The sequence below is a fragment of the Neoarius graeffei genome, chromosome 3 (genome assembly GCF_027579695.1).
Source record: "Neoarius graeffei isolate fNeoGra1 chromosome 3, fNeoGra1.pri, whole genome shotgun sequence".
NCBI classification, from domain to species: Eukaryota; Metazoa; Chordata; class Actinopteri; order Siluriformes; family Ariidae; genus Neoarius; species Neoarius graeffei.
Window position 1 is genome coordinate 16,264,964 of NC_083571.1, and position 12,254 is coordinate 16,277,217.

Here is a 12,254-nt window from a genome sequence, read left to right on the forward strand (position 1 = left end):
GGGCATTGTTCTGATTTCTTTCAGAGTGTGTGGCTGCATGAAAGACCACACAGTAAAATAAGGATGAAGCCAGATCATAAGTTACCATATTGGAGCTCGTTTAAGGTTGAAGTCTCGGAGATGACCACGTCAAGCAACCTGCTGTGCTGTCATAAATGTCCGGATCCGAGCGAGACCTCACTGAAGCTAAAAATAACCCTGACTATATCAGGAAGACATTTGGTCCAAGGATTGACCCATGACATGGCATGCCATCATTTATTGTCTCTGTTCACATTCACAGACATTGAGTAAACAGACGCAACAATAACGTTTTACGACTCTGTGTCCCTGTTTACATTGATAACTGTCTTTGAAAGGATGCAAGGAAGATACAGCAATAAATAGGGATGTGTAGCATTCACACAAAGCTCATGATCGATCTCATCTGATCCTGGTGTTCTCTCTGGCTAAAGGGGTGAATAATTTATTAGGACTGTTGGGGAAAATTAAGGCAGGAGGTATCCTAGAGATGCTTTGTAAACATAGATCACCTAGACTGTATTCTCAGATGGCGTTTTAATAATAATGAGATACGGATCAATACTAGTCAGTGTGCACTTAAGATTTAGTATGCTTATGTGGGAAGTATGATGAGATGTTGCTGTTTTAGATATTTTTGACATTTGTAAAATTGAATGTAAGACATTATAGGTGTTATATTTACTGTATGGGTTGTACATGTGTTAAATATGAAAGGAAATACAGTTATGCCAGTATTTGGGGTTCAGGGTCAGTGGACACTGAAGAGGACAAAATCAAGCCTGAATAACTTGCATCTCAATCTTTAATATAGACATTTAGGTACTGCCTAAAAGTGGCGCTCCTGATGAGTGTATGAGCAAAATATTTGCATGGGCCCAAAATCAACCTGAATAGAATATTATAGCATCAAATTTGAACCATCAAATTGTGTAGTGCGGTGTATTTCACATCAGTAAATTACTGGATTATCTTGTGACAGTGAGACCAATAATGAGATATGCATTGTGGTTATGAATATATATTTATTCCTTTCTTTGACACCACATGCCAGAAACAACACCACATCATTTATTATGGTGTGACTGTGCTGGGTGCCTGGTGGACAGCAGTGAACCAGCGATTTCACTTTACATCATTGCTATATAGTTACCAAATATCAAACTTGATATGTCAAACAATGGTCTGGTTACAACTGTCACGTCCACACACTTTGGAGCTCGGCGTGCAGCCAGACTGTAAAGCGTGCACACATCATTAGGACTAAATACCATGCACCTGTTCCTGATTAGAGCACAATCACAGCGCATACATATAAAGACTCTCAGTAATACACAGACTTTGCAAAGTTTATGCTCTGCACCCTGCATCTGACGTTACCAAGCCTTGTATTTTGTATCGCTTTTCTAGTTTTGACCCTATTTGTATTTTTGGACTTTGAGTATTACCTCTGATAGGCTTAATTAGTCCATAGCTTAATTAATAATTGTAATTAAGCAAATCTGTGTAGAAGTTATATGAACCCTAGGTACCCCTACCTTCATGCCAGAAAGAATCAAATACCCTGTCCACACTAGGGATTTTGTACCGATACGAAACTACTTTCGTACCGCAACACCTGTCCACACTAGCAACTATACCGGTACTGTAGCGGTATAACTGTATCGGTACGAAACACACAAATGTATGGGTTTCGTACCGGTACAGTATCGGTACTGTAGCGCTTCGCTGTAGTGTGGACAGATGAAGCGGCTCTGTATCGATACAAATATAATGCGCATGCGCAAAGTCACACACCTCAATCGATGTCTTCGCTGAATAAAATAGTGAAGAACGGAGATTCGTTTGTTTCTTTCTCAACTGCCTTGCACGTTTTATACGATTCGACTGAATAAATGACCACCAGAAATACAGACTGTACATTGACAACAAAAAGCACACACATGTTGTCTCATCCGTACGGAAGCCGAGAGAGGCCCTTCATATAACCCTTTTTTTTTTATTCACCTTGTTATCCCGAGATAACGACATAATTAATTCAAGATCTCGAGAAAACAACACAACTAATTCGAGATCTCGAGAAAACAAAACCGTTATTCCGTGATCTCGAGAAAACAAAATTATTTCATGATCTCGAGTAAACAGCTGAGAAATGGTTCATTCAGGTGCGCCAAGAGACTTGTGATATGCTGACTTTGGGGCTATTTCTCATTCTGTATAGACGCAACTTTGGTCATTAGAATGTCTGGAATAATCGATCACCTAATAAGGCAAAATTTTGATCAGGGGTTGACACAGGGAGAGATTGCATTAAGTCTTTTAATAAGGGATAATTTCAAAATTAGTCCGCGGCACCTCCGCAGAAGACTGGCCCGGCTTCGTCTCCACCGACGGAGATACAGTGATCCAGCTGAGATCATGAAATAATTGTTTTGTTTTCTCGAGATCTCGAAATAGCGGATGCCATATATTCTCGGAAGGAAGTTACTCGGTAACCACGGAAACATTTCGCGCACGCGCATTTCAACTGCCGTGAAAGAAAACCGCAAACATTTCTCGCTAGTGCGGACAGATGCACTAAACTGTACCTGTATACTTTGTATTGATACAGTTATACCATTTTCGTACCGGTATAAGTGTGAACACAGCAAAAATCAGTGAAGAGTTGAGGGAGAAGAAGCAATTTGTGTGGAAACTGCTCATTATGGCTTAATTACTCCATATCTTCATTCTTAATTGCAATTATGCAAATTTGGGTAGAAGCTATATGCACCCCAGGCAGACCCACCTTCCTGCCAAAAAGAATAAAAATCAGTGAAGAATTGAGAGAGAAGAAGCAATTTTCGTGAAATGTGGACGACGGACAACGCATGATGGCATAAGTTCATCCCCCATCGGACGGATGAGCTATTAACCATTGGATAAAAACCAATCTATCTTATGTAAATAAAGATACAAATTTCATTGTCTGGTGGTCAACTGTTGACAACGTATGAGATACGTTGCCTTGCACTTATGTTCGGGTTCCCTGTGGTGGCACACATTTGTACGTATGTACGTACAAACGTCCAGTCAAGCCATCAAAAATCAGGTCGATGCATTCCCATGTTCTCTTAAATATGGGACTTTGGAGCTCCACTATAATTAGCAAGATCTTCAGATTTATTTTGTGGTAAAATTCAGAGTTGTCTTCTTGTTCAAGGAAATGTTGGTCTCTTTTCCTTGGTTCTGGCTTTGTTTTGAGTTTCTGACATTACCCACAATGAATATTCACTGCTATTTGTACACTGGGATTTATGCTACATTTTTGGTGCCTTGTAAAATGTCACTTGCAAGTTTTAATAATGTCATTTACCATCTCGGCACGTTCGACATGCAAAGTGCAGGGGGAGTCATTTGCTCTGTCAGTGCATGTAAAGCTCATCAAAGCTACTTTAACTGTACTTTTACAGGTACAGGCCTGATTGACTGCTGGTACTGTTCTACTATAGTGAACTTTAAACATTCATGCATTTTGGACTGAAATTCAGTCCAGTCTAAAGCCAATACGACTATAAACATCTTTAAATGTAGAGAAAGGGTACTTTACACTGTTCAGTGTGTGTGCAGCCATGTTGATTTGATGTCACCCCAGAAATATGGAAGGAAACCAAGTCGATGAGTTGAAATTTTTAATTTGAGGAGGTGTTTTCAGTGGCATTTACCAGTTGTAGGAGAGGAATTACAAACTCAACACAGGATTAGCTTCATCTCACTTCATGTGTACCTAAAGAGCTGCAGCAGTGCACTCTGTCTTGCTCTCTCACCTCCTCATCTGTACACTTTACTCAAACAGATCAGCTTCTAAAACTTCAACTTTCACACTAATACCACAGTCGATGCCATCATACCCGTTATCTTATGGATATGTCATATATATTTCTATTGTATTCTGGAATCTTGAGCCCAACCTGTGCTGTCTCAACTACATTTGTGAGATTTTTCATTAAAACAATGTTGAACTTCGCTGGAAGATGGTGAGGTTTTTTTTTTGTTGTTCGTTTGTTTTACAGCAAAAACTAACCATGATTCCTGACCATTATGTTTGAGATTGTTTAAATGTTTTCTCTTATTACACTCCACTGTAACTATGCTACCCACATCCCCATGTGATATCAGAGTGACAGGTATCTGATAACTTCTCATAAGAATAATGAAGAAAAAAAAACTACCAACAAACAAACTGGCACAAGCACATCACAAGTATTTCAATATAAACATATTTATATGTTTCTGGGTGGAATTTTTCTTAAGGTGGGGATTGTGTGAACTCCTACCTTGCCATACACACACAGCCCCGGATTGTAAATGTGGCTTTTTTGTGCACGTGCAGAACAAATACAATAAAACATGGAATTACTGCTTCAGGTACTTCAGTACTTCATGTCCTCTGCTTAATAGTTTTCTCAGAATGAGTTTCCATTAGCATGCTGATGATGCATCATCAGAGGCAGAGCCATTATCATGTTAGATCATGGTTCAACCAAGACAGTGGGTGATGGTAATAACAAGAACTGAATAAAGCAGAAACGTTACATTTATGGACATTTGGGTTTCAACAGTAAAGGTACTTTAGTCTGTTTAAATTTAACCCTTTAGCTAGGTGAGAGCGCAGCAATCGGACCAAACCAGAGTTCATTTAGAACCAGATCACTCAGATGGTCTAGTACCATTAGAAGTGAGCCAACATGCCGTGCGTTTTGAATTGTTCTCACATTTTTCTGTAGATGTGAGCTACTAAACTGAGCTCTGAGTCTAAGGACAGAGCTGTGTTCTAGACATTTGGACTGGTGAAGAGAAAATAAATTCTGGATGTAAAGCAGAAATTGATTTCAAATAACTATTTATAGCGGGACTCCCTGTGAGCAAAGGGCACAGAGTGAAGCTCCATATTTAAAAGAATATGGGAATGCATCGACCTTTTCTTAAATGGCTTTTGTGACTGTATGACGTCTGTACATGCGTACGACTGACGGGTATGGGTTCCACAGGGAACCTGATCATAAGTGCAAGTGTATCTAATAAACACTTGATCACCGGACAACGAAATTCATATCTTTATTTACATAAGGTAGATGGGTTTTTCTAAAGCGTTTATTTTTAATTTGCTTTTTTTTTAAAAATTACACTGGGATTATTTACTAACACATTTTATGGAAAATATTCACAACAGTTTCATATAAAACTAGTTAAAACAGTTTTATTCATCCACTAGTTCATTGTTCAATTGACAGTTGTAACCAGACAACTGTTTGATATATCAAGTTTGATATTGGATCGTAACTATATAGTAATGATGTAAAGTGAAATCGCTGGTTCACTGCTATCCACCAGGCACCCAGCAGAGTCACACCATAATAAATGTCATGGTGTTGTTTCTGGCGCATGGCATGCAGTGTCAAAGAAAGGAATAAATATATATTCGTAACTGCCATGCGTACATTGGTGCTTGAAAGTTTGTGAACCCTTTAGAATTTTCTATATTTCTGCATAAATATGACCTAAAACATCAGATTTTCACACAAGTCCTAAAAGTAGATCAAGAGAACCCAGTTAAACAAATGAGACAAAAATATTATACTTGGTCATTTATGTATTGAGGAAAATGATCCAATATTACATATCTGTGAGTGGCAAAAGTATGTGAACCTCTAGGATTAGCAGTTAATTTGAAGGTGAAATTAGAGTCAGGTGTTTTCAATCAATGGGATGACAATCCGGTGTGAGTGGGCATCCTGTTTTATTTAAAGGATATATGCAGAACCTTTATTTTTAAATAAATTTTTGAGTGGATAGTATCTCCATCCTTGACTCTTGTATGCTGCATAAATGAGAATAAAAAAATATATTTTTTTGAGAGTTAAAATCAACCGCAAAGTTGGCATTTGAGCTGCCCTGCTGAGCCAGCCAGCCCTGAGCGTGTGACATCACAGCGGTAACTGGTTTTAAGGCCAAGGCCTTTGACAGCTATAGACCAAAGTCATATAAATAAAAATTTATGCTGAAAGTAAGAAATACCGTTACCGACTTGCTCAACTAAGACTGATTTGACTTCACTGATTGTGGGTTGACTCTCATTGAAACAGGATAGGTGTTATAACTTGTGCAACATACATGTGCATGCATGCATTTTCACTGATAAAACGTAAAAGGCTAATTAAATAATCAGATGAACTGAGACAATCACATTCTGAAGCAAATTAAATAATCTTATACTGGTAACTTAAATACACAATACAAATTACATGTTTTTATCTAAATTCAGGTAAACAACGTGTGTCGTTTTTGTTGTTTTGTATCCAAATGAGAGTCGGAGCTTACCTGTCTGTGTTCTCGCTTCTTGAAGGCCGATCTTGTGGCCGATTGTTTTGAAACAATCTGACTTTCAGTTGTTTGTTCAGTTCTCCATTCATTCACTTCTTCCACGTAACGGAGAGATGGCAGCAATATCCAGCGCAGAAATAAGACGGCTGCTCCACTCATTCTCCATTTTCTCCATTACTGAGTACTCCGCCATTACTGCTCAGCACAGGCAATTACTAAAACCCGGGACGGAACGGGATATCACCGGTTTCAGCAACAACCACGGGGAGGTCACTGCCCGAGCGATATGTTCCGTCCCGGGTTTTACCAACAACCCTTAGCTCACTCTGGGAGAACAAGTGTAACTGAACTCACTTTCCTTTAAAAAAATAAACCTTTCCTTTTCTTGTTTTCTTTTTCTTTAATTGTTGGCACTGCACCCTCTTTCAGTACGGGCTCATAGCCAACGCTTCTCAACAGATCAGAGGTCTCGTACGAGTCTTCAGTAAAATGTGCAGAACAGAAGAGAGACCACTTCGTAGCCGCCCAATGTGCCCATGAACAACTCGCAAAACGTGTCCAAATCTTTGCAGTTTGAACATTCTTGGGCCATGAATGCAACATAAATCCACCTTCTGTCGTGTTGCTGCACCAGCCAGCAACACACCTACGTGGCATGGCGTTAAATTAGTTCAAATTTGACTGCCAGCTCCATATTCTCAGTGCTGAGGTGATTTTTTTTTTTTTTTGTGATCTCTGTACACATTTTGGTGAAGGTTTGATTCCTGTTTTCCGTTGCCATGTTTCTGGCCAATGAACGAAAATGAATGACTGACTACTTTTTGAATTACATTGGGAACAGACAAACAGAGGCGAAAACATAACCTCCTCCAACAACGTTGGTGGTGGTAGTAATGATACATATCACGATGCAGCACATTTCCTGTAAATTAAAAAAATAAATAAGCAAATAGAGTTATTTTTTAAAATTAAAAATCAGGAATGTAACATTTTCAGATTATCAAAATCATTAGGGAAAAATGTTAACTCATTATAATTAGCATTAAATGGAGTATAAACCTGGTATAAGTGCATATTTTGATAAGGTTGTTGATAACAGTGGTAAAATCGTTAGCATTAGATGTTCAGCATCTTAAAAATGTCTAGTTACCAAAACAAAACATGTGTTGATCCAAAACGATAATCCTAATAGTGAGAGTCCTTATTTCACACACAGCCTGGTCTTAATGATAATATTAATTTCTTAATAAATAATGTCCTTACCTGTAATTTTGGCTATGGGAAAAAGTCAACCTCTAATCCACAGCTAATAACCAGGTCCATGCTTACGAGGGCATTAGCAGAACCGACCACCCCCTTATTCAGAACAGCAGCAGCTGCATCCCAAATAAACCGTTCAAATGATGAACAATATTGCTGAGTGTGATTTGCAACGCTACAAAATAAATGATAGACGGTTTTCTATCATCACATGATAAATATCATATCAACAGCCCTCAAGACTGTTATCATAGAAATAATAAATATAATTTAATGATGATAAAATATCTGTCTCTATCCTGAGGACACACTTTGAATGGTTCTTTGTCAGACATATGGTCATTTTATTTAACTTTTTAAATGCATAATACACAATACAAGCACTCGAAAGTACTCGGCAACAAATCACATGAAACCTGTGCACTGTGTGTAACCAGCATGGACAGTATGGGCTACATACCATTGCTTCTATGCTATTAGCAACCGCAACAAATACTCATAATTAAGGGTTTATTTGTCATCTGGCTAACATGTGGTTCAGCTTAATTTCCCACTCTCAAAAGTATGTTTCTCTCTCTCTCTCTCTCTCTCTGTATGTACTTAATGTCCAGTTATTTTTTGGTGCTGATGCAGTGAATCACTTAGCACCTAATTTTGAAGCTAGACTAAGCCAGTATCACAATGCTAAACTAATTGGTTCTGTTTGCCATGCACAAATACACATGTACATTTATTCTGGTGTACTCAGAAAGAAGTTGAAAAAAAAAAACCCCTGGAACAAAAGCTGTAGCTTGGCCAATGACCTTGGAGCTCAGCCCACTGTAGAATGTGACTAAATAAAGAGATATAAGGAAAATGCTCAAATCAGTTATGAGCAAATACATGAGTGACTGATGGCTTCAAGCATAACTGACTGAATTATCATTTCTCACCTTTCAGTGTAGTAAAGGAGTGAGAAATCAATGAAATCTGATTTACAGGAAAACAAATTCAACTGTAATGTAAGAATAGGCCTTGGGTTAACTGAAAATGTGGGTGGCATGACGGGTATCATTGCTGCTTGATGGCTCCCAAATGCTCAGTTCAATCCCAAGCTCGGGTTACTGCCTGGATGGAGTTTTGTATCTTCATGGTTTTCCTCCTCATGGTTCTCCCCGGTTTCATTCCTACTTACAAAAACATTAGTTCATTCTTCTTTAGGCTAATATCACATTGTCTCCTATCTTGCCACGTAAGCAGCATGTGGGTCAAACGGCAAGAAATGAGGCATGTTTTGTCCAAAATTAAAGTCCTGTGACGTACACGGTGTATGTGTGGCATTCCTGTGGCATATCTGAGATTTGTATGAGGTTCAAGGGACGTAAAGTTATGGTGTACTGAGGCGTATGCGTGGCATATGATGCGTTGCCATGGTGTAACCGTTTCGTTACTTTCGTTGGCGTGGCATTTTGTTCTTATGTGTGATGTTGCTGCTGCGTACCTGCGGTGTTCACAGGTGGGTATAAAAGGGGGCCCCACGCTGTGTTCGTTGTCATTTGTCACAGTCAAAAAAGCATCATGCCACGGTCTCACCCACTATCTTTGGGGTCGTCTTTTCACAACAAGTCTCTGGGCAACTAATCTGGCATGTCTCAGCCTGGCTATTTGTCTTCTACTCTCCTCTTTTTCAAGTAAAGTCCACGCCAAACCTACAACAGCTACTTGCACTTCAGGTTCTTCCAGGTCCATGACTGTGGAATGAATGAGAACAAGCAGAGAATGTTGGTCTTTTAGAGGTACACATCAGGGGACCTGTCACGGAACACCACAAATACCAAAAAACGCCGTGTAGACATTGTAGGTACTCTTACAATGCCACAGATACTTCGACAACGCAACACCTATGCAGCGGCAACAACACGGCAGCAAAAGGTACGTAGTACAGTATACACCAGGATATGCCAAAGAAACACAAAATCCGCCATTCATCCGCAGCTGATACGCAGTGGATAAGAGAATAACGCCGTGGATACGCAGTGGTAATGCTTTGTATGCCACAGTTATGTTTGCATGTCAACTAAAGCATTTGCACGGCGTAATAGGTGTTCGAACAATGTTTCACTGCGTCACTGCTGCGTAGCTTTTGTTTTTACAGCGTACACATGACATATGTGTGACGTATCAAAGCTGCTATGTATGTGCTACGGATTTTTAAGTGCGGACTTAAAAATACACCACACTCTGGCGTACAAGGAGATCATGTTATGCATCCTAGAGTATTAGCTACATAAGCTGGCAATGCTGTGACGTTCCTTTCTTACTGCCACGTATCCTGATACACAAGGCTGAAACGCGAATGTGTGAACCAAGCATTAGTGTTCTGCCTGATGGCAGGTCCGCTCTGACAGCTTCAGCCATCAAAGTTTCAAGGGAAGAATTACAATAGTGGTTTCCTGTTGCCTTCTACTGGATTATTACAGAGGTTTTCTCCTCTCAACCCCCCCACCCACCCACACACACGTCTACACCTACAGGCAATTTAGAGTAGCCTGTTAACCTAACTGCATGTAAAATTGTGGGGGAAACCAGAGCACCCAAACCCATGCAGACATGGTGAGAACATGCAAACTCCACACAGAAAGGCTGCCATCAACCACTGGGCTCAAACCAGAACCTCCTTTCTGTGAGGCGACAGCGCTAACCACTACACAACTGTGCCACCCATTAGTTCATTGCTCCTATGTGTGAATCAGTGTGTGAATAGACTGGTAATAAACTGGCATCTCATGCTAAGTATATTCTCACCTTGTCCCCAGTGTTCCCAGGACAGGCTCCGGATCCACCATGACCCTGACCTGACCATGATAAAGCAGTTACCGAAGAATGAATGAGTGAAAAATTTGAGTGTGAATTAATTTTTTTTTATTGAACAGTGCATGGCTGTGTCTATGTGTCAGCCCTGTGACGACCTGGCGACTTGTCCAGGGTGTACCCCGCCTTTCGCCCGTAGTCAGCTGGGATAGGCTCCAGCTTGCCTGCGACCCTGTAGAACAGGATAAAGTAGCTAGAGATAATGAGATGAGATGAGATGAGATGAACAGTGCATTGACTTTGCTGATTATATACATAAAGCATATAGGAAAAATAAATTAAAACATTGAGTGCTTTCAGTAGGGTAAGTAGACCAATTCAGTACCAATGCGAGTTATGCTTTCTGAGGCTAAGAAAGGAAGCCATGATCTAGAGAAGCAGCTTTGGGACCAAAAGGTTGCTGGTTTGATTCCCTGGACCAGTAGGAATGGCTGAAGTGCCCTTGAGCAAGGCACCTAACCCCAATTGCTGCCTGAGTTGCTCAGGGTATGTTGTACATTACTCTGGATAAGAGTGTCTGCTAAATACCTGTAATGTAGTGAACCATGAGAATAGAAGTGTTTTGTAGATTGTGTCATGTGTAGCAGTTATTACAGGTTTTCATACACAAGCTACAGTCACCCACACAGGACAGATCCCATTTACATTAGTCATGTTCATTCATATTTCTGTTTAACATTTGTTTGTGTTATGCTAATTTTTTAAGACAAAAGTTCAAGGTGACGCAACAGTTCTTTAAAGGTGGCAATGTATCTCTGCCATAACAGACACCAAATTTTGCTTAGTTTTGAGGCAGTCTATTGGTCATTTTATTCCCTGCCCATGCAGTCAAGGTACAGTAAATGGAGTTTATGTGGAGAAACCATGGCCTAAATGTTAGAGAAACAGCTTTGGGACCAAAAGGTCCCAAAAGGTTTGATTCCTTGGACTAGCAGGAATGGCTGAAGTGTCCTTGAGCAAGGCATCTAACCCCCAACTGCTCCCTGGGCTGCCCACTGCTGTTGGGTACATCAGGGTCCTGTTGTATGTCGTGCTGGATAAGTGTGTCTGCTAAATGCCTGTAATGTAAATGGAATCTGTACTGTGTGGGTGACTGTAGCTTATGTATGGAGCTTTATTACCTCTAACAACTTTGTTGGAGGAGGTTGTTTTCACTTCCATTTGTTTTTGTTTATTTTCTGGTCTCAACATATGGGAAGTGGTGAATGGATTTTGATGAAATTTGGAGGAAAGCTGGGCCATGGGCCAAAGAACAATTGCTATCTAAAAATATGTGCCTTGGTGGAGGTATGCGCTCTACCAAGTGCCCGAGTTAAAGCAAGTGATTATAACAGTTTATTTAAAGTTTATTTGCACAGTGTTTTTAACAATAGTCATCGTCACAAACAACTTGACCAAAATTTGGATGTACATTTAGGTCCCAGATGAACAAGCCAGAGACAAGAGTGATGAGGAAAAACTTCTTTACTTGAGAGGAACTAGATTAAAAAAAGACCCCATCTTCTGGGATTTTAAATCATAATGAGTTAAGAGACACAGTACTAAGTGTATTGATTTTCTGTTTGAGTCCTGGAATGAGCACAGGTCAATCTTTATGATTTCAGCAACAGTTCTTATGTATAGATCTAGAGTCATCAGGTGAGATTATTTAAAGCAGAAACCAGGTTAAAGCCAGCAAAATAGACTGAAACAACATCAATCGCTACGTTCACACTGCAAGGCTTAATGCTCAATTCCGATTTTTTTGTGAAATCCGATTT